Source organism: Dermacentor variabilis, chromosome 2 (genome assembly GCF_050947875.1).
Source record: "Dermacentor variabilis isolate Ectoservices chromosome 2, ASM5094787v1, whole genome shotgun sequence".
NCBI classification, from domain to species: domain Eukaryota; kingdom Metazoa; phylum Arthropoda; class Arachnida; order Ixodida; family Ixodidae; genus Dermacentor; species Dermacentor variabilis.
Window position 1 is genome coordinate 262,579,316 of NC_134569.1, and position 26,083 is coordinate 262,605,398.

The window sequence follows — 26,083 nt, forward strand, 5'->3', positions numbered from 1 at the left end:
CACTAGCGCTGAACACGATTGAAAACATGCGCTGCCCTATTTCAAGGACGCGTCAACAGTTGTGAGCAAACACCACCTTATGCATTATATTACTTACGTAAGTCGTGGCGAAAAACACGTGCAATACCTCCGCCTACGAGTCCCGTCAAGTAAAAGTGCATGTGCGATGTGATGACGCTGCTGCACAGCGCCGGTTCGCAAATTGCATTGCCGTGGCACAACGCCACTTGAATATTTCAATCGTCAGCACCAATGAATTCTTCAGAAATACGGATCTCACACCACCAGAGTTCACCGAGACTTAAAGCCGACATGCCACACCACTACTACTGCGCGACTTTTGGCCAACAAGTACTGATCCCACTGCGGAGACACACGACCAGCGGTCGGCGTGGGCCGGAGATTCAACGCACGCCACGGCATCGCGGTTCGCAGAACTTCGCTGCCGATGCGCTAGGCCACTTCGACATTTCAATTGTCAAGGAAGCACGGGTCACACAACGCAGATTCTGTACTGCCAGAGCTCACCGAGGCGAAAGCACAGATGGCGAAAGCACAGATGGCGAAAGCCGCACTGTCGCATCACCACTACTCGCGGCTTTCCCGCTAAGTACGTACAACCAACACACAAGCAACGCAAGCACAATCACATAAGCAACGTTGAACAACGCGCGGTCCGCGCGAGCCGCTGAACGATCACGCCGAGAACAAACACGCCATGACGTCGCTCGGCGCAACCATCATGCCTTCTCAAAAGTCCCTAAACGATACTGTCCCTAGGCACCTAGGATCAGGTCACGTGAGGGATTTTTGTACGACAATTAGACGCACGCCTCCCTAGGCAATGGCGGCGACGCCGCTGTCTTCACACTTCCCAGGTGTGAAGACCGGCCTCCGGAAGCTGGCCCGAAAACGCGTTCCTGCCACGTGACGGCGCTGCCGGCCGGGGCGCCGTTTAGGGCGCCGTAGTTTCTCGGGGCGTCTGCATACCTCCGGGCGGGAAAATGATTTGGTAGCGCTTGGTTTTTGCGTTTGAATGCGTTAAAATCTGACCGGACTTTTTTCTCTACATTTAGATGCTGACAGAATTTAATGAAGTTTCGCTGCTCTCATTCCACATGGAAACAGCGAGCACCGACTACGCAGCCGACACAGCAACGGTTTTTGCGACCACCTCTTGCCGAGATTAGCGCGCGTATGCCTTACCGAAAATGTAGTTCATAGGAGTTGCCGCGCAAGGCCAGCGCATTGGAATAACCTTGAATGTGTCGCCCGCACATAAGTCACATATTTGGGATTGTAACATTACTTTAAATGGAAGAAGTTCATGCAATATATCAGGATTGTTGTGAAGAAATTCTAGAAAGTACAAAGCGCTTGCGACTTAATACATGTTTATTGGAAATAACAATTATTGCATAACATCACATTTTTACAAAACGCAGGGCTTAACCTTCTTGGCTTTGTTGTGGATGACACACTGATTTAAGCTTTTGAGGAAATGTGAATGCGTACGTGTTATACAATAAAACCTAGGCACTGATCCTGTTAGATCAGCGGAATGCCTCCTGCAGCCAATCTGTGGCACATTGGCTGCTAGAAGCAAGAAATTCTTGACAACTTTTGCGTGCAGTCGCGTAGTGCTAAATGCACGAGTGAACCTGTCGTCGAGTGTCTGAATGAGTTTGTATAGACATGCTGAGGGATACAGAAGCCCCCCCCCCCCCCCCCCCCGAGACGCGGTCCTGTATGACAACAGCAGAAGTCGGTCGAGAATACAAAGCTTGGACCATCTGCCGAAAACCCACACTAAAACCAGCCTCTTCCAGAACACGGAAAAGGAACCTATGGCTAATGATGTCGAAAGCCTTCTCCTAATCGAAGGAGCTAAGAATACCGGGAAGTTTCCTGGTATTTCCCTCCAGGAGAAGGTCCCTCACTGCTAAACCGTGAAGCTGAGTAGAGCGCCCCTGGACACTACATGCCTAGTATGGACCCAAAACAGTGCTGAGCACGGGTGTGAGTCGCGTACACGGGCACTTTGCTATGAGCTTATAATCGCAGTTAAAAAGCGTGATTGGACGCCACGCTCTCAGATCGGAGTTCTTCGACTCGTCCTTACAAAAGAGAGAGATTAGCCCCTCTCGTTGAGACGCTGACAAAGTCCCTTCACCGAGTAGCCTGTTCACCAGTGATGTGAACGGCTTCACTAACAGTGTCCAAAATTTAACATAAAATTCGACTGTCAGACCATCGGATCCTGGACTGCGATTACGCTTCATAGGCTTCAAGGCCGAACATAGCTCGTCCTCATCTATGACTGAGTCGCACACTTGTGGCGGCTCAGCTGGTGAAGCAAACGGAAAGACAGCTGGAGAGGCAACTGGAGAGGCACACAAGGCCATGTAAAACTGCCTCGTCAGTGCAAGAACTCCATCTAGTGAGTCGACTATGCTACCATCACTTGGATCTATTAGGGAAAAGAGAGTTGTGTCCTTCCTTGAAAGATGCTTACGTAGGACGTTTCCGCTGCACCACGCTTCCATTTCCCACAGCTCTGGTCAGGCTGTGTCCCTCAAGCCGTCCCAGCGTCGCTGCAGGAGAATCCGAAGTTTCTTTCGGAGTGAGGCCAGAGCCGAAGCAACACCAGGCCCGCCGGACAGTGGCCTCGAGAGCAGGAGGATCGCGTCGGAGACGATTTTAATCTCCCCACGCTCCTCGTGCGCTCGAAGCTTGCCCCAAGACCTGAAGCACTCACGCACTCTGACCTTCACGTCATCCCATTCTGTGCCACTTAGATTCGCTGCGTTGTGAAGCGATCGAAATTTAGGAAACGCGAGAAAAATACAGCTGCACTATACCTACCACGAGAGTTGCTTTGCACTGCACCGTGGCCTACGAGACTGACAAGCTAACGACGCCCCTGCGCTAGCCACCCTAGCCGCGCCCCCGACGGAAGCGCCAAATTTTACCCAAGTGGGAGGAACGCGTAGCGGGCCCTCCCTAGGCAAGGCGGCGGTGCCGCGGTCTTCACACCTCCCAGTTCTAGCCACCCTACCCTAGCTAAGGCTCCCTGCAATGGTATAGTGAACTAGAAGGGGGTAGTGGAGTCAGGGAGAGCCCGCGGGTGTGGCATCTCACGTCGACGCCGCCAGATGGCGCCACTAGAGCATGGGCTGTACGGAACGCGAAACTGAGCATTTTCAACGTAGAGAAAGCCGTGTGCGCTTCATGTCACGCCGAAAAAAGAAAGCGCGCAGCTCCGTAGCATGTTTTCTGAAAACTTCATCTGAAATTAAGACAAGGCGCAGAGAAAGGTGGAAAGCCAGACGTTCTTCAAGCTTGCGTAAAAATAAAGCCGACTCAACGAGTGCAGACTAACGGCCGCACAACGATGCGACTGATTTTTAAACTAAAAGCTCGCGAACACCGTAGAAGAGGTAAATATGTGAATGGGTAAATTGCTTAATTCATTTGCCATTAACACTTTTTATACAGGTCAGGACCCAATTGCATTCACAAGTTCAAGTGAGCCAAACAATTGCGGCGCGTGTACTAACACATTGGGAACAGAGGCCAGATATATGATGAGATTTTATTCCTTTAACTGCGATTTTGTTTGCGAAAGCATATATCCACTGAAAGCTAGGGAGTCAATCCTATGGTGATGCCACTATTATGCGGTCGTAGTGGTTACCAGGGGTAGCGAAATTTCGTAACACAGCAAAATAAAGAGAACTCGTGGTAGCCACAAACAACTCTTTATTGGTACAAAAGATGGGCAGCTACTCCTTTCTCAAAGTGCATGGCTGCTACGAGAGAGGCACTATGAGGAACGGCTTATCTTCCCGTGCAACTTCTTTTTACGCCGTTCCTGTCGCGATTGGTTGATCCATTTTACATAGAAGTACAGCCTGGTCAGCACATAGAACTTGGTCAACTCTGTTGTGAGCGCATCTTAGTGCTGGCTGCAGCCTAAGGCATAGCCGAAGTTGTCCTTCACTAGCAACATTACATCCACTATGCTGTCACTGCAGTTTCTCTCGGCTGAAAAACAGTGAAGATGTCCTCCAACTTCACTGCCCTGAAAAGCTCCAGCGAAGGATTTAACAACCCTCCCTTGTCGCATGTCACAGTGAACTCAGAGTTTCTGCTTTCTGTATTGGGGGTTTCCATAAGAAAGGCCTTGCAAGACATGCAGTCATAACACTTCAGAAACTTTCGAGCAACATATCCTGCCATGTATTATAGACGGTCGTCGCTCTTCTGCTCCACCAACTCTCTGTGCTCAGTACTACGAAGCATGCGCTCGGCTGAAGCTAGGTTTCCTTCCTCAATGATATGGTCGATTGCAGCAGCCCTGGCTTATTGAGCTGGAGCATCTTGCGTACTCAGGAGAGAACTCATTTCAACACTAGCTCCATTAAGGTCAGCATTGCCTGAGCGTACTATTTTCGCAACGTTATAAAAGGATAGGCAATTAACGACAATTAGAAACTGCGTTGGTGTTGGGTGGACATTAGACCCACATGATTGCCTGACTATACCGAAAAAGTTTTCCAGCGAATCCTGGCTTAACCTGGATGTCATAACATACCTAAATCCCTGGCTGGCAAGATAATCCAGCAGTGATAATGCGCTAGATATCGTCACCCTTAGGCCATCTGCAGTTGAATCGCTTAAAAATCCACCTACTCTTTTAGCGTGTTTCGCACACAAACCGCACACGTTTCGTCGAATTGGCGGTGCAAGTTGCGTTCCCAAATTCGCCGTGTTTATTCATCTTTCGGCGCGGTGAACGACGGCTGCTTTCCTTTTTTTCCACTTATATCCTGTTTCAGAGCCGGGAGCGAAGCAGGGTCGCTGCCGTTGACGTTTCGACCTTCCTACTGCTCACGTGTTCGGCCGACTGCGCGCGAAACAGACTCGAACGGTAGGTTGAAACACCAAAAAAGAGTCAACGTCGCGAATCAAGCCCGCATGAACAAGCGCGCGAAGCACTTTATTCTATGGCGAAGCAGCGGAGGGAGCCAGCCCACGCGACTACAGCGCCGCCACCGAAATCCACGTCCCGTCCACACTCGCCGCCTCGCTTCAATGCATAGGGCGCTCCGGTTCCTGAGCGCACTACCCCCTTCTAGAACACCATAGTAATGGTCAGGCACCTGAACATCGCCCCCGAGTGCTCCGTGATCACTGCGCATGCGTGAGCTGAGAGAAGGTGAGAAAGGAGAACAACTCTTTTTTCGCAGGATGTGACGCCAAATTGTTGCTTGTTTTTACTTTTTTGCAAGAGCTACTCTCGAACGTAGATTAGCCATTGCCGTCGTGTCGGCTGCAAGACGTTCTGCGCGCGCTTGGCGTGCTTTTGTGCCTGTTGAAAGCGTGTAACGTGCGCGATATTCGTGCGAGCGCAATTTTACTTGAGCAATCGTGGGCTTGGACTCCGTGACATTTTGCTTTCGTCATATGCAAGTTAGGGGCTTGCCGACAGGTAAACCGCCGCTGTACTTAGGTGAATACCTTGTTTTTCGTGGTCCTGAAATAAATAGCGCGTCGCTGCGATGGTGACTTCAATCGAGTGCGGTAATTGCTGCGCATTACGGGCGATTTAATTGCACAATACGTGCTGCATTATCGGTGTAGATGGAGAAAACTTATCCTATAAGCCTTACTTCTGTCAGTCAGTCGGTTACATGTTTCGCTCTTATCCAGTGCCCATATCCACTAACGATCTGCTTCAAATATCGACGAAGTGTCTATTCATCGTGCAGATGTTTTTTTATTATTATTTTTTATTCACACAACTAGCGATGGGCAGCAGGGTTACGGCCGTGAGTTTTCCTTTCGAGCAAACCTTTTCAAATTGAAGTTTTCGCTCATGTTCGCGAGGTAGCAAATTTAAGTGTTCCACCCGCTGCTGTATTTTACGATTCCATGTGACCTAGATTTAAGCTGCCTCAGGTTGTATTAACGCGTGCAGAGGCTTTTCGAAAAATAGTTGTCACCTGAGAAATCAATGCAGTGTGCCAGTTCTTTTGGAATGGTGCTATTTGTGAAATTGATCATATTTCCCCTGGTCATGCTCAACTACTTACTGGTCAGATGCTTGAACTTCCGAAGAAGTATTTGTAAAGTTTCCCTTCCAACTCAGTATTGTAACCGACGCTTCTCGGAAGTATGAGTGGTATTTGCCCCTGCAACACTGCCAGAGTTCAAGTTCAAATTGTGCCCACCGACTGTCTATCCGTGTGCCACTAGAAAGCAAAGAACTGATTTCTAAATTGTCGCAACATTTCTTTTTCATTCCATCTTCAAGAAATTTGTTTACTTCTTTTCCTGGTCACTGTGGACTTGCACACATCGAAGTTTTGGATAGTTTGGCAAAAGCATTGCATAGTGGGCCTGTAGGGTTTTTTTTTGTATTTAGCGCATTGCCCTTCTGACTGGACAAATTAAGTAACTGCATTACAAATATTTCACTTCCTTGGAATGTCTGTTCCATGTGCCTCATAACAGTACACGGTTGAATTTGGCACATGCACCTTCATATGACCAAGTGTAGGTTTGTATTGCAATGGAAATAAGAACATGAGTGCTTCAATTGTCTTCATCACATTGCTTATGCCTTCAATGTGTGAAAATGGCTTGTAACAATATTGCTGCGTTTCATGTGAGGATATGGAATAGAATAACTTTCTTCTTTTATGCTGAAGGTATTCACCCCTTTTGCCTGTTGGGCTTCAAATCTTGTAGAAAATGGTGTGAGCAGCCTGGGGTGTGCCTGAAGAGCAATGCTAGTTTGTGCATGATCATATTGTTGCTGCTGGGAAGATGACATCTTAGGCACATTTTTTTCATACAATTAACACGAATGTTTCCATCCTACCCCTTGTGGCTCAATCGTAGTAGACCTGTTCGTTTTTCAGTTACATTGTTGTTTATTTTTGTTAGATATCAGTATTATGTACTATCAAGTTAGTGGGAATATAAAGCTATTTGATGTTGTATTCATGGGGAATCCTAGCCGATCCCTCGTCATGGGCATGTGCCATATGTCACAGGCAACAGTCATTCTAGTCTCTCTTCTTGTGGTAAAAGTATCCCAAAGCCTATTTTGTATACTTGCAGATGAGTTGAGATTTACACATCAATGCCAGCTCACAAAGCATCTAATACGGCAATCAGCCAGCCACCTCCACAGATGGATAATTATGCAGTTTCAAATCATACTGTTTCTGTTGTCCTTGGCAGAGATGTTGATTGTACACAGAGGGAATATATTGTAGGACAATTAAAATAACTTGTCATGACAAGGGCAATTTATGGTAGAGATTATAGTAGACTATGACCAGAATTAGCGCATGCCCTGTGGTATGTAAAAGATGACTAAAGTGCTGGTTTTCATATGCTATAGCTGCTGTGTGCATTAAGCTCAAAACTCCCTTCTTGGCAACATAACCCAGGAATGCCCACTCCAAACACTCTTGCACATGCACTTTGACAGCATCTGCTTTGATCTACCTAATTGCATATCAGTAAAGATGGGTCTAGTTCACTAAAGACTGACAATGCTGCATTCGAATGGAACCAAACTGTTCTCGAAAAGTTCTTGAAACCAGTCAAGCAGGTTTTTGAGAACTTTTAATCTGGCAAAACCACAAAATGAAAGTTATTTGAAATAAGTGATGCAATGCTAATGAGGTTTGGGCATGCATTTCAAGGTGCTTGGCCTTCATCATCTCTAATCATAGTGAACCTGCCAAATTGGCAAGGATCTTGAATGAATTCTTCACTAAGCCCAACTATTTTGTTGCTGCCCTATATTGTCTCTATAGGAAGAGTGCACAACAAAAATCTTGTGGCTTCCTGTTATCATAACACCCTATAACTTCCTTAGATGTAGGGCCATTTGATATTCACCAATAAATACTTACACAGGATTTAGATGATGCCTTTAAAGATGTGTCCCTCATGCTTACATGTAAAGGAGCACTGACATTAAACTTTTGGACTGAATTTTTTTTATATTAATCTGGTTCCAAATGGCAGCTTTTATGACCACACCATGCCACAGAAAGCTGCATGTGCTTTGAGCGATTCTTAATGTGTGCTAAGACTTGCTTCACTAAATAAATTTTCTTATGACTCTTCTCAAACATCTAAATTAAAATTAATTTAATTCTAGTGTTCTATAAGTCACAACCACAATACGATTACGAGGCATGCCATAGTTGCGGACTCCGGCTTAACTTTAATCGCCTGAGGTGTTCAACATGCACCCACTCCCCAGTGTGCACCAAGACAGAAAGGAAAGACCAATATTGTGCTGCATAGTGCACCTAACATGCTCAGTTTTCAATGACCTAATAATGGCATGGCTTACTCATGAACAACTGCAGCATGCATCATTTGTTTGTGACCTACCATGCAATGTTGTCACCAGATTATGGGGCCACACTGCCTTTGGCACATGTTTAAATGTTGGCGTTAAGGATATATTTGTGGCACATAGAAGGAATTTGAAGTTTTGTAGTGTAGTTAACTGAGTGACAGCTACACACGCATAAGAAAAAAATTGTGCCAGGACTACTTAAACTCTGCAGTGTTTGAGTTTGACCAATTCTTGTGATTTTGCACATTTCGGATGACTGCAGGTCATTCATTACAGTTATACCAGCTTTTGTACTTTTTAGACATGCTGTTTGCCCCGGTTTTATACAGTGATCATAGATAGCCACACCACACCATGTTGGTAGAAGAATTCAGAATTTTAGTAAAATGGGGTTGCTCCATGTTGAGGTGCACCAGCATGTCATAGTAAACAGAAGCCAGAAGCAGCAGCATTTTAAGGTATTGTGCCGCACCATGTAAAGTCAAATTATTGTGCCCCCCTCCACTCTCGCTGGCAAAACCTGCTGGTGAAGCATTGTGAGCAAGGTTTCGAGGTACGCTGCACTTTTTCCAAAACAGCGTCCGAGGCAGCCATCTATTTTGCCTACAGGACGAAAAGTCCCTGGCCAGGAGTGCATCGAACATACGGAAATAGCTGTCAATTGTGCTGCTGAACTTCTAGAGATTTATAGTTTTGACCTCAGGTTGCAGAATGCAGCAATGCTATAGCAAGCAGTGTGGTGAAAGCTGTTTCACGGCTCTACCACGGAATAGCCAGTACTGCATGCATATACTATACACAAGCATGAGGCTTTAGCAGCAATACTTAACAGTAAATTGTATTTGTACAACTTCACTCTGTCTTTAACACTGCCAGGCTTTAAAATACATGAGAAGAGGTCACTGTCTTTCATTTGATGTGTTCATACAAAAAAAGTGTGTGCATGGAAGGGGTTAAGGCTCCTTTGTCAAGCCAAAATGCTTCCTGGCATGATAAAGTGAAGCCTTGTGCATTTCAGTCTGCAGTTGCTCACTGCACTTTCAAAAGCACAATCAGCACAGAGAGCACAGGAAAACACACAAGCAATGGTTCAGCAATTTATTTGAAACAAATGCAACTTTGTTTTACAGACAGACCACATTCCAAAAAAGCAACCAGATGCTATGCAGACAATACAGCCAACTTATGTTAATTGTACAGATGTTAACATGCCCTGCCTTTATATGTGGAAATGTTTCAAGTCTCAAAGTGTGCCCCTACTTTGTAGCTTGTCCTTGGAACAATGGATGATTCAAACAAATGTTAAATTTAGCACCATTGCCACACTGATAGAAGAAAACTACATATTAAAGTGGCAACTTCTTGGAGAACAGAAAAAGGTGTATAGTAAACTTCCAATAATCTGACTCCGGTTAATTTAATTTTTTCAGTTAATTCGAACCTGGCCGACGCCCATGCATTTCTATGGGATTAAACGTTCATCATTTCGATCCTAAAACTGGCATTCGCCGGATAATGCGAACTTGACCAGACCCCAATAATGACCCCTTTTAGTGGCAGCGCATGTCTCAGTAGAGCTTAGGGGACAGTGAATGCGTTAAACAAATGCCATCTCCTCTCTGAAATGCCTATTTTTGACCCACCCGAGAAAGACTTTCAAGCAGTAACGGTAGCTGACAATGTCCGGTTGTGGTACTTATCTGATTCTAACGAACACTTTTTGTTTTCGAAGGACATTGAGACGAAAATTGCCTAGCTGTGCAATCGATTGCGAAACTAAAACCGTGGTTGTAGCATTCATATGCTTTACCACATATCATGGCTGTAATATGGCAAAGCTGGCTTTAGAAAATCAGCTGCCATTCTAAAAAATGAGGTACGCATAGGTTTCTACTTTGGTTTGGAGTTAAGTCATTTCTACTTTAGTTTCATACTGTGGACAAATAGAAATTTGATGCACATTCGTTTCAGAGGCGTGTTACTCAAGCACATATTGCCAAATGAATCAACGGTGCTTCAGCAGGTTTTTGCATCTTAATTCGACCCGTCAGTCTCGTGAGGGTAGAATTAATGGAAGTTGATTGTATAAATTGCGTGATGAAGCACCAAGAAAGTTACCTTGCTCAGGTAGTGAAAAAGCATGGAAAAAGTGCTTCACACAACATCCACCGATGTTCTGTTGCAGATGCAAAAGCTGCCTCTCTTATCTGGAACAGAATAAATTCCTTTCGAAGGCAAAATAAAAAAACAGAAAGAGAAGTCATCAAGGCATTCCACGTCCATCTTATTCAGTCTTTAGAGTGTTGCTACATCACCATTTGCTTAGCCTCCTATGCCGAAAAAAATTGTCGAAAATAAAATGACCCCTTTCCCTTGTTTTTCACCATCCAAGCAGTGTTTACTGCCAATTATTACTGCTTTCTGTAACCTCACCTGTAAATACTGTATTTTAACCTGTATGTTAACACTGAGCTATACGATAAGCTTAGTGAAAGTTAAAAAAGAATACTGGATGTTCATTTCTGTTTCTTTAGACATAAGAAGGGGTGCTTAAAAGCGAGCCACATTTGCAAAATGCTTGAATAAACAGCAACTACCCCAGTCATGCGCTGATTGTGGCCATGCTGTCCCTGCAAACTTCTTAATCTCATCCGCCCACCTAACTTTCTGCCGCCCCCTGCTACGCTTCCCCTCTTGGAATCCAGTCCATAACCCTTAATGACCATCCGTTATCTTCCCTCCTCATTACATGCCCTGCCCATGCCCATTTTTCTTGATTTCAACTAAGATGTCATTTACCCGCGCTTGTTGCCTCACCCAATCTGCTCTTTTCTTATCCCTTAACGTTACACCCATCATTCTTCTTTCCATAGCTCGTTGCATCGTCCTCAATTTGAGTAGAACCCTTTTCGTAAGCCTCCATGTTTCTGCCCCGTAGGTGAGTACTGGTAAGACACAGCTATTATACACTTTTCTCTTGAGGGATAATGGCAACCTGCTGTTCATGATCTGAGAATGCCTGCCAAACGCAGCCCACCCCATTCTTATCCTTCTGATTATTTCGGTCTCATGATCCGGACTCGCGGTCACTGCCTGCCCTAAGTAGATGTATTCCCTTACCACTTCCAGTGCCTCGCTACCTATCGTAAACTGCTGTTCTCTTCCGAGACTTAAAAATTACTTTAGTTTTCTTCAGATTAATTTTCAGACCTACCATTCTGCTTTGCCTCTCCGGGTCAGTGAGCATGCATTGCAATTGGTCCCCTGAGTTACTAAGCAAGGCAATATCATCAGCGAATCGCAAGTAACTAAGGTATTCTCCATTAACTCTTATCCCCAATTCTTCCCAATCCAGGTCTCTGAATACCTCCTGTAAACACGCTGTGAATAGCACTGGAGAGATCATATCTCCCTGCCTGACGCCTTTCTTTATTGGGATTTTGTTGCTTTCTTTATGGAGGACTACGGTGGCTGTGGAGCCGCTATAGATATCTTTCAGTATATTTACATACGGCTCGTCTACACCCTGATTCCGTAATGCCTCCATGACTGCTGAGGTTTCGACAGAATCGAATGCTTTCTCGTTATCAATGAAAGCTATGTATAAGGGGTGGCATTAAAGTTAGATCTTTTGTCTCCTGCGATAGCTTACTGGTATCCTGTCTAACGAAGTTACAACCGACTTCTACTGCACACTCCTTAATGATGCCCATAAGATTTTCGTTCATTGCTTCAACACTAAGGTTCTCTTCCAGAGTTAAAGCCCTATACCTATTCTGTAGCTTGATCCGAAATTCCTCTATTTCCCCGCTTACCGCTAACTCATTGATCGGCTTCTTATGTACCAGTTTTTTTCATTCCCTCCTCAAGTCTAGGCTAATTCGAGATCTTACTATTCTATGGTCACTGCAGCGCACCTTGCCGAGCACGTACACATCTTGTATGATGCCAGGGTTAGCACAGGGTATGAGGTCTATTTCATTTTTAGTCTCGCCATTAGGGCTCCTCCACGTCCACTTTCGGTTATCCCGCTTGCGAAAGAAGGTATGCATTGTCCGCAAATTATTCCGTTCTGCAAACTCTACTAATAACTCTACCCTACTATTCCTAGAACCTTTGCCATATTCCTCCACTGACTTTTCTCCAGCCTGCTTCTTGCCTACCCTGGCATTGAAGTCGCCCATCAGTATAGTGTATTTTGTTTTGACTTTACCTATCGCCAATTCCACGTCTTCATAGAAGCTTTCGACTTCCTGGTTATCATGACTACATGTAGGGGCGTATACCTGTATGACCTTCAATTTGTACCTCTTATTAAGTTTCACAGCAAGACCTGCCACCCTCTCGTTAATGCTATACAATTCCTGTATGTTACCAGCTATATCCTTATTAAACAGGAATCCGACTCCTAGTCCTCGTCTCTCCGCTAAGCCCTGGTGGCACAGCATGTACCCGCTTTTTAGCACTGTATATGCTTCATTTGTCCTCCCAACCTCACTGAGCTCTATTATATCCCATTTAATGCCCGCTAATTCCTCCAATAGCACTGTTAGACTCTCCTCACTAGAAAACGTTCTAGCGTTAAACATTGCCAGGTTCAGATTCCAATGGCGGCCTGTCCAGATCCAGAGATTCTTAGCACGCTCTGCTGCATCACCGGTCTGACCGCCGCAATGGTCAGTTGCTTTGTAGCTGCTGGGGACTATTGTTCTATTCATATAGAAGGTTGTGGCCACGTACTGCACCAAGGTGGCCAATCCTGCTCTGGTGAGGGAGTGCATTACCGGTTCTGGTCACCGGGGTCAGGCCACCAGGCCTGTTTATACAGCTGTATCAACATGTGGATTTTTTTTTATCCAGTGAAAAATTGCGTGGCTCCGGGATTTGAACCACAGTCCTTTTGCACGTGAGGCAGATGCTCTACCTCTACGCTATCGCATCAGGGCGCAAGTAGTAAGTAATTATACAGAAAGCGTTTTATTTACTGTAATTGGAGGATTGGAGTAGATTAGTTTGACCACTCAAGGAGTGGGAATGGTTCAACTGTCAGAACTCTGACTAAAGGACTGGAATCACATAAACCACAACTCTGAAGGAATGGAGTGGAACTAGAATGGAGCGCTCCCAGTCTGCAATTCTGCACCATACCGATACATCCTGTTCTTGGGCAATGACAGCGCAGCTCTAGAACCACAAAGACGACCGCACTACCAGGGCGAAACACATCGAAGGCCCGTCAGCTGCTGCATGAGCACGCGCTGCCAACGAGCAATCCTGCACAACACACACACACACACACGCAGTGCACAGACTGGTACCCTACGTAGGGACTAGGACTCGCGAAAACTATAGTGTTCTCCACAAATGTGACGAGTACCAGACCGCCGAACTCCTTGCCCTGTGCACGTTGCTGTCTATCTTCATGAGCTTAGATCCTGATGCAACCACTGGTGCCACGTTGCTATTTTCAAAGGCCACCACTAGGTGAAGCGCCAGGGACCGCCCAGGCCAGGGGACATCGGCTTGGTCCGATACACAAACGACAGTAAACTTCGAATTGACAGGACTACGAATTGGATTAGTAAATTATTAACTAACCGGTACCAATTTGCAACTACTAATTAACTTTCTTCTCCGCGATCGCTAGTAAGATCTGGTGTGCCACAAAGCTCTGTATTGGGACCAATGTTATTCCAACACAAACATGGCTCCACAAAATAGTTTGGTTTGAAAACATATGTGAGTGCATATGCTTGTATTGGACAGCGAGAATAATTAAGAGTCAGTAAGCAATGTCAAATACAGGCAGTCTGGCTTACAAAACAAAAGGAACTGGTCACTATTTAGTAATAGTTTTCCTTTAAACAACTTCACCCTTGAAAAGTTCCTCATTCTACAAAGGTTTATATAGTGAAATATAGAAATATTTGGATGTGTTTGAGTTATCACCAGGCCCAAGGAACTTCTAGTAGCGGCCTGTCTCGATCTCGCAATTTCTGGCACTGCCCAATATACAGCATACCTGACTGCTGCAATGGACAAGTGCTCTGCAGTTGTGGGAAACCGAGGGATAAGAGTTGATTACACAATTTACAGCATTTCCAAATTTTTAACTTAGTACCATCTCTATACTATGTCTACACTATGCCGCTAGATCATTGCTGTGCTGCAGTCATCATAATATCAATTACTCATCGTATACACAAGCTATACAACTGTTTAGGAAAAATTTTAAACTGCGAGAGGAAGACAGGACGTGAACTGAAACATAGACGCACACAAAGCACAGGCTTCCAACTGGTTTTATTTTGTGAAAGCAAAGAATATATAAGGTACTTCAATATAGCAAAACAGGGAGCAATTGCAAATAATTTGTGCACGGGGTATTGACGAAAAATATCAAGGCCATGTCTGCATTAAGAGTGCAGGAGAGTCTTAATGTGCCCATCTAAGACTTTAATTCTTTCCTTGAGAATCTCCTCTTGCAGTGCAGGAGCTGCGACAGCAAAAGCTGCCTGCCTTATGAGGAACAGAATAAATTCCTTTCGAAGGCAAACTGAAGAACAGAAAGAGAAGTTATCAAGGCATTCCACATCGCTAAAAGGTGTGACAACTAAGTTAGCTCACCCTCTTGATCCCTATCAAGGAAAGAAATAGAATTCTTAGATGTGCACATTGGGACTCTACTGCGCTCTTAATGCACAGGTGGCCTTGCTATTTTTTGTCACTGCCTCGTGCACAATTTCTTTGCGAATGTTCTTTGTTTTGCCATTTTGAAGAACCTTATAAACTCTCTGCCGTCACCAAACAAAGCCAGTCGGAAGTCTACACTTTGTGCATGCATCTATGTTTTTGTTCATGTCCTGTCTTCCTCGCAGAGTTTAAAATTTTGCTGAAGCTACGAGCTGACTAACCCAAAACATGCCTTACTTCAGTGTACAGCTGGGCTTGTTGGTAAAGCTACACAATGCAGCTCAAGTGTGTGTCTGCTCTTCCGTGTTCTCATAATGTGGCTCAGCCTTGAGTGCATGTGTAGTTTCAATACTGGCTACTATATTTTAACGACTAATATAATTTCAATCTTCAACTTCCAGCCAGACAGAGCACCTCATACTACATTCTGAACATTGCTGCAGTGTAGCAGGATTTCTGTCTAATGCATTGGCCGCTACCACCAAATGCCTGAGAAATTAAAAAAATATGTAGATTCCAAGCACAGTGGGGATTCATGTTACAGGAGGCATACTGCAGGTAAATGGCTACATATTGTTGGTTCGGGTTCTTCCAAACATTGCAGTGTTGACCAATGTGTTTGTGTATGGTGAGTGATTGCATATATGACACAAGTTTTGTGAGGAGAGTACGAATGCAAAGGCATGGTTTCTTTGCCTTTCCTAACACTTTGTGGCGGCTGCTGTTTTGACGAGTGGAAAACTTGGCTTATGCATTATGCGCAAATGGGTTTTGAGACTTTTAAGACCAATTTCCTTGAGGGAAAGTTTAGCATGGAGCCAGTTTTGTCACAAGGAAGTTATTCCTACTCACACATGCCTGTTTTTTTTTTCATTTAGTTTCAGGTCCACCTAAATTATTGCCGTCATGACAGCCGTCACATATAATATGGTAGCATCAATCTTTGTATTAATCATTCGAGTATTGAAATCTAAAAGTTTGCAGCAGTGTAAAAGGACAGGAGGACAAGAGGAGAGAGGAGAAGAGAGGTTGCAGTGTAACAGAAATAGGCAACCACTAATTGAGCGACAAGACCACTGGACACAGGAAAAGCAATTTAGCTGAAACACAGCAGCCTGTAAGGAAGAGACGGAACATAATTCTTTGTGAAGCTTAGTCTGCATCACAGTTTTATATACCATCGGAGATCATGAACATGCCAGAGGCAAAGCATACTGTTACGGGGATGTTGGGAGTATAGAAAGACTGTATTTACAATATATACTGTCACGTGGTAGTGACGGTTGAGAAGGCAGCAAAACTATGATTAACGAAACGAGCATTTTATTGGGCGAACTTGTGCCCTCAAAAGAGGCTACACTCAAAGAAGGATGGTAGCGGCGAACACGATCGGCGGTCGTCGAAAATCTGATGAGCGGGTCAAGCGCGTCGGCTTTTATACATCTGTCGTCGAATGTTCCAGAGCAGTCACTGGGACCTGCGTGCCTTCCACAATGTTCCACATTATTCGCGTCGCGCACACATGCAATCAGATAACACAAGTTGCGGTGAAAGACAGTGGACGGAACCATCGATAACATTCCAGAAACTTCTTTTACATGCAGGCGCGTCCTGTGCTGTGCGATAACATTTGTTAGGCGGCGAGAAGTGGTCGCCCAATAAAGATAAAGAAGTACACGTGTCAATATACAAGATGAGGCAGAGTAGTTAAGCTGGCTGACCACCAACAGCACGCAGCAGCCAGCGTGCTGCGGTCTTCTTCCTCTTTTTTTCATCCTTCTGCAACAGGACCCCCGGGTGGTGAAGCGCCGTCTCGGCTCATGGTAGGCAAAGAATCGCGAGCGAAGTATGGCTTCAGCCGCGAAACATGCACGACGTCAACAGGCGTCAGACTTGTAGATGCATCAAACTGAAGTGGCGTAATCTCGTAATTTATGTCGTTAACTTGACTTAGGACTTCATAAGGCCCTGTGTAGTGAGACAGAAGCTTCTGGGAGAGGCCAACCCGACGACATGGTGACCAAAGGAGCATCCAAGCACCTGGTGCGAACTTATCATGATGGCATTAGTCATAACTCTTTTGGTATATGCTGTGGGGCTAATAAACGAGATCGGGCGACTTGACATGCCCTGTGAGCGCGATCGATGACTTCATGAGCATGGTCAGTTGCAACACGTGGCCCAGAAGGGATTATGAAGTCAAAGGGCGAAGTGGGGTTGCAACCATACAAAAGATAAAAGGGTGAATATCCTGCAGTGTCACGTCGGGACAAGTTATACACAAACAGCACGTAGGCCAGCGTGGTGTCCCAGTCACGGTGATCATTGGAGACCTACATCGACAGCATCTCTGTGATTGTTCGGTTGAGACATTCCATAAGACCGTTTGTTTGTGGGTGGTAGGCGGTGGACAGCTTATGCTCAGTGGCACAAGAGCGGACGAGGTCGTCGACAACTAGAGACAAGAATGAGCAGCTGCGGTCTGTAATAACTGTCGAGGTGCACCATGGTGGACAATGACGTCGAGGAGGAGAATATCGACGACGTCTGTTGCACAACTAGTCGGCAACGCCTTTGTTATCGCATAGCGTGTCATGTAATCAGTAGCGATGGCAACCGACTTGTTAGCTCTAGTCGTCGTCGGAAAAGTGCCAGGTAAGTCAAGGCCTCAGCGAGAGAATGGTTCACAGGGAACTTCAACTGGATGGAGTCATCCGACAGGTGGTAGGGGAGGTTTCTTCCGGCACTGACACAATTCGCAAGTTGCGACATAACAGTGCACAAAGCAGTATAGACCTGGCCAGAAGAACCGGCGTTGTACATGATCGTATGTATGCAAAACTTCAAGGTGTCCCACCATCGGTGCATCGTGAAGTTGTTCAAGAGCAACAGATTGCAGATGATGAGGACGGCCAAGGAGCAACTCAGGGCCATCAGCATTCATATTGCGGTGGTAGAGGATGCCGTTGCGCGGCAAGAACATGCGGCATGTGCCGTCAGTGCTGTCGGAGTGATTGCACTCCGGCAATGATGGACTGTAAGGACTCGTCGCGTTGTTCGGTGCGCATGTCAGTCATGTCAGTGAAAGCCATCACGCAGGTAACCGGATCATGCACAGAAGGATCAAGTGGATCCACGGGGTGACGAGAGGCAGTTAGTGTCCTTGTGGAGGCATCCAGTCGTGTAATTGACAATAAATGAAAATTTCTTGAGCCACGAAGCCCAGCCACCAAGCCGTCCTGTCGGGTCCCGGAGGGAAGACAGCCGGCAGAGTGCGTGGTGGTCTGTAACGACCGAAAATGTACGGCCGTACAAATATGGCCAGAACTTGACGACAGCCCAAACTAAAGCGAAGCACTCCCACTCGGTGATGGGGTAATTTCTCTCGGCAGGTGACAGCAGGTGGCTGGCGTAAGCTATCACGCACTCCGTACCATTCTGTTGTTGATCGAGAACAGCACCGATGCCATGGCCGCTTGCGCCAGTGTGGACTTCGGTCGGTGCAGATGGATCAAAGTGGGCAAGTATGGGAAGGGTGGTCAGAAACCTGATGAGAGCAACAAACGCATGAGCCTGCTCCGGGCCCCATGAGAATGTCGTGTTCTTCTTTTTGATCTGTCAAAGGCCGAGCAATGTTGGCAAGGTTTTTGATGAAACGATAAAAGTAAGAACACAGGCCGAAGAAGCAGCGCACGTCAGAAGCAGAATGTGGCACAGGGAAACTGCGTATGGCACGAACTTTTTCCGAATCTGGTTGGACACCGGATGCGTCAATGAGGTGCCCTAACACTGTAATCTGACGGCGCCCAAATTGACACTTCGTGGAGTTGGAGGCCAGCTTTTCAGAAGACCGCAATAATGGCAGTGAGTCGGGTAAGGCAGCTGCCCAGCATGGGAGAAAAAAGAGCTTCGTCAAGGTAACAAAGACAGGTGGTCTATTTGTAGCATCGCAGAAGAGAGTACATCACAAGTTCAAATGTCGCAGGAGCATTGCATAGGCAAAAAGGCATGACTTTGAATTGATATAAGCCATCCGGTGTGATGAAGGCTGTCTTCTCCAACCATTTCATCAACCGAAATCTGCCAGTAGCTGGATTGAAGATCGATGGACGATAAGTATTTAGCTCTGTGCAAGCAGTCCAAGGTGTCATCGATGCATGGTAGTGGGTAGACGCCTTTTCGCGTGATCTCATTTAAGTGGCAATAATCGATGAAAATATGCCAGGCACCATCTTTTATCACACGGACGACAGGCGTAGGGCTGGCTGATGGCTCGATGACCCCTTTGCGGAGCGTTTTGCCCGCCTCTGATTGGATGGCTCGACGTTCAGCATGCGATGCACGATAGGGACGCTGACAAATAGGATTTGTGTCTCCAGTGTTTATATGATAGTGAACAACCGATGTTCAGCCTAAAGGCCTGTTGCCGAAATCAAAGATTCCACTGTACGATTCAAGCAGAAGACGTATGTCCCTGGCCTGTGCAGAGGTGAGGTTAAGTGCAGTCATTTTCGCAAAGTCGTCCGTTAAGGAACCAGAGCTGGGCGTTGAGTTTGGCACTAATAAACCACTCTCAGAATTCAGGCTCTCAATATCAAATTCAGAACCACTAGAAACGCTGTCCAAGAACATGCTGGCCGGAATCACTTGAGGGCACAGGCTGAAATTCAGAAGAGGTAAAACAATGTCATTATTAGTAACCGTGACCGGTTCAAAGCACATCGATGATGGGGCGAAGCACATATTCACCATCAGGAACCTGTGGCTGGGCGGTCAAAGTGACGTAACTGCTTCAGGTGACAGACGTACATCGTGAAGCGAGCACAAGTGTGGTGGGGCGGTGCTCGGAGCATCGGCGAGTTGAGGCAGTTCTAACAGAAGAATGCCAGCCGTGCAGTCGAGGAGAGCAGAATGAGTGGATAAAAAGTCAAATCCTAGGATAACGTTGTGAGGGAAGATGTTGCTCACAGTCAAGAGAACAGAAGTAGGGCGGCCAGCTATACTTGCAGTACACATTCCAAGAACCAGCATTCCACCGTCAGCCATAGGAAGCACTCGGGCAGCTGCTGGGGTGAGGACCTTCTTTAAACGACTACGCAGGCTAGCACTCATCACAGGTATGTGGGCTCCACTGTCGATGAGTGCTTGGACAGCTATGCTGTCTATTTTATTGCCAATTACACTTCTCCTTGTGTGCATAGACAGGGGATTTGCTGCAGCATTAGGCAATGCAGCACCACCTCTGAGGGCTGCATTTCTTAGTTTTACGAACCGGTGCGGCCAAACGCCACAGGGGACGAAAGGCGACGTGGCTGTGCCGAACGCGAAGATGGGCGACGTGTTTGCGGTGAACGAGACTGGTGTCCGTGCGGCGATGGTGAGCGACTGTACCACATGTTCCTAGCAGAGTTGGCGCTGTTAGATTCGTCGGTGGGCGAAACATTGCGGGCATTTTCATAAAAACGTCTCGGGTTGGTTGGCATGCGAAGTGTTAAGGGCCACGAGTTGTGACAGTATCAGGCGACATGACCAATGCGGCAGCAGGTGAAACATATCGGCTGGTCATCCGCAGTTCTCTACTCAGTCGGGTTGCGATAATGTGGAGAGAAGCGTCGGGGTGGAGCAAAAATAGTAGAAGGACGTTTGTTAGCTCTGGGATTGGCAACAGCACAGACAGAACGTAAGCCAATGTTTTCCAGTTCCTGGTGAATGATGGCTTGTAAGAAGGGGACTGAAAATGTTGTAGCATCAGGGATAGGCGAACAGAAATGCAGGCGCCATCACATCCAGTTCACGTCAACGATTCGCACCACATCCTCCGATGGCGACGCATGCTGCTGTGTGGGTTGATCTTCACACGTTGGCGTTGCAGCAGTAGTGGGAAGTCTGGCGAATGGTTGCAAGACGCATCGGCTTTTGGCGTGCTGGAATTGTCGGCACTCTTTAAAGATAACATCAACTGTAGAGCAGCTTTTGCACATGAGCTGATTAAAGGCGTCGTCAGCAACCCTTAAGCATATGCCCGACCTTCTCAGCTTCTGTCATGTCGTGATCGGGTTTGCTTCACAACAAAGTGCCAGCATGTCTTGGATGTACAAGAGATAGGACTCCGTTGGGGATTGGGCACAGGAGGCCTGTTCCTGTTTTGCGTCAATTTTACGGCCGGCTGGTTTGCCAAACAACTCTGTCAACTTCTCTTTGCATTGGTCCCAGCTGGTTAGCTCCTCTTCGTGGTTTTCATACCACACATTTGCCGTGCCTCTTAGGTAGAACAACAGGTTAACTAGCACACGCGTGGGGTCCCATCTGTTGATTCCACTCACACGTTCGTACATAGCCGCCCACTTTTCAACATCGGTGCCATTGGTCCCACAGAAAGTTCCAGGATCCTTGGGTTGCGCAACCACAACCTTGGCTATGCCCGATGACAAGGTACAGCAAGATGCTACTTTACCCCCAGATGTCACCTCTTATGACATTTCAAGGCAGCGAGACTGAGACTGCACTGTATTCGGCAGCACTGACAACCATGATGTAGAGGATTGACTTTCCCCCTATGTACAACACATCAGAAAAATAAGAACAAGGAAATGCCCCACACATGTGCATGGCACTAAACTGGACGCACTACCTGCTGTATGCAAGAGAGAATGAGGAAGAATGAGCTTCCCGTTACTCCTGAGCACCTACCTACAACTGCTTTTATGGGCACAGCATTGAAGCTGCAATTGAGGTAATGCCTAACACCACATGAAATACAAAGCACACTACGTCAACACAGAGAAACCAAAACTGCACACACTTCTCACCGAAATAGACACAACACCTGCTTTGTTGCGTCTGAGCTGAAACGGGTGAATCCCAAACTCTGTGTCACATAACATCTGAAAAAATTAGCTGCTACGAGAGAACCAATGAGATTAATCTGGTGCGCTATGCATGCATATTTAGCCTAATGGGTAAAGAATTGGGCTGCTGCACTAAGGACCCAGATTAACGACCCACCATCAGGCACATTATTAACTATTATTGAGCCTATCTGACTGGATGTACCAAGAAACCAGGAGACAGCTCATGATAATGCTTTGCATAAGAGACAACGAAGCTGAACCCACGTTTTCTGCCTTGTGCTTGCAATGCTCTACCAAGTGAGCTTCAACGGCAATTGTCCCAATGTCAATTTTCATGGATAGCTGCGCATATGTACTAAGCATAGCCGTGGGAGTGCTAGGCAGTAGCACTCACAGTTATGATGGCAGACGTGTAGTATCCTTTACAACACCCACATTACAAAGCACATGATCTTAGAAGCTGACAACTGGCTAATAAACACTTGTTTCCTACCATGAGGCCCCATGGCAGCCGAAATCAAAACATTTGTATCTTATAAGCGAGAAAAATCAGGGGAATCATGCAGCTCAATTTTTTGTTTATAACAAGCATGTGATGGCAACAGACAATGAAGCAACAGTGACTATATAGAAAAATGGGCTAGAGCTGACGACAATCATTGGCAGTTCACACTATAATGCTTTCTCTACAATTTATTGTCTCAAGACATCTGACAGCAAATCCTCTGGATTCTTCTTCTACTATGTCTTTTGCAACTGAAATTTTAAGTGTGTAATACTTCATGGCAACTTAGAACACTTAAATGGTTAAGCATCTCCATACCTTAAATTTGTGGACCAGCTTTGTTACCTTTCTAGAACACTAACTCTCTGGTGTCATACATCACTCAAACCAACTAATTCTCACTCAAACCACTACTTATTAAATCTACCTTTAGATGAGCAGTACCTGCATTAGACGCAGCTGCATACCCTTTTAGCAAATGGATATACATACCACGCTCAGACTGAGCAAACCAAACAAACCAACAGAAACCAGTACTTGTGTCCATTTGTCTTCAACGAGGCAGACAGGCCAGGTCTCGATAAACACAACAAATGTAAGGTGCAGGCAGAGGAAATAAGCAGAAGCTGTAAAGACAGCAGCAAAGTGAAACAAAAGAAACAGTCAGCGATCTGGGCCGAGGACAATGCACAACGTTACTGCCACAATTAGAAGCAAATGCTCCTCATGCAACAAGAAAAAACACGTTTTAGCTGTAAACAGCACGACTGCGCGGAGTTGGTTGATATTCTAAATACAGCACATACAATTAAAGCAGACACATTACTTGTGTCATCTCTCTTCTTGTTTTTACAATATCGGTCACGGTTGCAAAGCTACGCACATGATCTATGAACGAAAGCATACGTGCATATAAAGCTTGGTGAGCCGATTCATACTAATATATATATGTTCAATTTTGAAAATTCCCGTAAAAGTGATAGTAGCAGCAGCAGTAAAGTGGTTTCGTTTACCAGCTCGCTCACAACGTACGTATTGTATGATTTAACTCCACGGCTCGCATAGGAGCTACTAAGAAGCTTTAAGTGAAGGAAATACGCTTTCGTTATCTCACTGCAACGAATGAAAGCCTCTGACGCCCATACCGCGATCAGCAGTGAGAAAGGTAATTAAATGCAGCAATGCGCTGCACGGGTCAATAAGAAGGGCATAGCGTAGTCATCCTATAGATATGGAGAAAAATAGACTTAAGAACGCGATAAACATCATAGGACGACATCCACGCTAGTTGAGTGCATGCATTTCTGGCGCGTGGAAGATGTCGCTGTTTTTTTGTTCATTTTTTTTTTACATCGGTGCAACGCGTAGGAACTGCAGTGTTGAAGGCACGAACGAATAAATTATACTGCGATCACTGCGGGACCTGCGACAACCGTTTCGTGTTCACTTCGAATTTCGAGATCACATCGACCACAGCTCGAATGCGCAACCGGTTTTTTACGTGTCAGCAAGAGAACGGGTAATCGCACAACACTTACCGTTGCTCTAAGTACGTCGCGGTAGCACCAGCAGCTGGGCAACAAATGTCATCAAGTGGTTCAAGCATGTGTGGCACTCTCTAAACGCGAGATGGACGCCTGGAGCTACATCACTTACAGAGACCAATAAATACACACGGCTGTCTGATCGTCCTGCGAAGAGAGCTTGTGGTGGTCGTGGTATATATATTATGTAGCATGCCATTTTCAGGGCCCCTTTAAGGGCACAAACAAAGACAACAAAAGTTGGTTTCATGAGTTCTGCCTGAGTCGCCACTGATATCACGCAGTTGCTCGTGCACAAATTGTGAAACAATAACGTATGAGCCACAGGAGAACAGTCATGTCGGCAAAAAAAAAAATAATAAGCAGGATATGTATTGTGATAGGTAACCTCAAGCGCCACAGCACAAGGTGAAGCTAAGTTGCAGTTTGGCACATAATAGGATCTCTTCTGCTTACAACGGTGCACGCACATGAACATTTCACTTATACGATCTTTGCAATATGAACAGCATTGAAACGCAATGTAGAGATGAAACACTAAAGGGCCTGACAACTACACCAAATGTTCCAGGATAAGGTGCCAGGAGAAACAGCCGAGATGTGCTTGCACTTTTGCGACAATCCAGCAGTGCACGAGCACTTTGCCTCCACGATCGATGGGTCCCGGAATGCGTCGGCGATTCTCACCACAATCTCGTGCGGGTCCGCTGTCACGCCGGAGGTTTGCACACACGCGCGACCACTTCTACTTAATTACTCACTGTACCACTGGTACCGACTAAAATGAGGTGCTCGGCGTCCACTACCCGTTCTCCCCCCACAAAACAGCGCGAATTAACATCGCAGTGCAACAAACTTAATATTTTCACCAAGGACAGCGTACGCGGGGACCTCCGTAAAGCCGCCATACTGCACAGTGTAGCCAGACCGGGCCAGGCTTCGCAGCGCCCCCTAATGTTGATTTGAGTTGCGAAAAGGGTCGACCGTCACGGCATCACGGACATTTTTTTATGATGGGTTGTACAAAAAGCGATTACCGTGGTCGAATGCGAAAATGTATATACAGATAAAACTGAAAATAACAATGGCTATATTTGGCTGCAAATTTGTTTTGATCTTTTTTGTGTTTGGCTACATTTGGGCTACAGTTTCTCTAGCTTTGGGCTACTCCACGTTGTCCGACCTGGCAACACTGTGCGTCGCCTGACCAATCTGAACTATAGAGGCTAGAAGGTTATCCTAGTGTCTGGAGCGGGCGCCCTTTCCCGAAGCGCCGGAGAAACCAGTTTGGATGCTTGGTGGGGTAGTTCGAAGAGGGCGCTGCGCTCCTGTGGCGGGTTACCGACGCCAGCCGAAGGAATGCAGACACAAGTCGTCGTCAGTTTTGGGTAGCACGTGTACCGACGTAGTTCACTTTGTTGCAGCCTTTATTTTCGTTGAGACCTTAGTGCCACGGCTCGGTGCGATGCGACGTTGAACTTCTGTGATAATGCCCTCAAAAAAAGAGAGGACATGTTTTGTTCCCCTTTGTAAGGGCGGTTACAAGTCGTCTATAGAAAAGGTGTCGTTGTTCCGCGCTCCATCCGACCCTGTTCGCTTGAAGGCATGGGCAAGGAACATCAAGAGAGACGTTGGAAAACGAAAGAGTGATGTTGGAAAACGAAAGGCTGACCACCTAACAGAAATTATTGATGAGCTGATGGCAATTTGGAGTGTGCAGAATCCGTGTTGAAAACACAAGGCAAGCAGTTTGATCATGACAACTGTGTCGAAAAGCACAGTGACAGTAGATTAGTATATTATATAGCCGGCTATGTTGTCAGAAAGTCTTTAAAAAATTTCCATGCCCAGAGTGTGCCTCTTGCCTTTGTATTTTGCCCCTACAAGCAGATTCTGATGTAAATTCTATACTAACCAGGCAGTTTGATCATGGGGGCTTGATCTACCCTTCCAAAGCTGTTGAGGAGCTTGTTTGTAAAGTTGAGGACACATTTACTGTGTATTTCAGCAGGAATCAGCTTCATGCTGAAAGCATGGTCTGCTTTTTGCATTTCCTTCAGGGAGCGAAGCTTAAAGAAGTGGGTTGCAGTGAGCA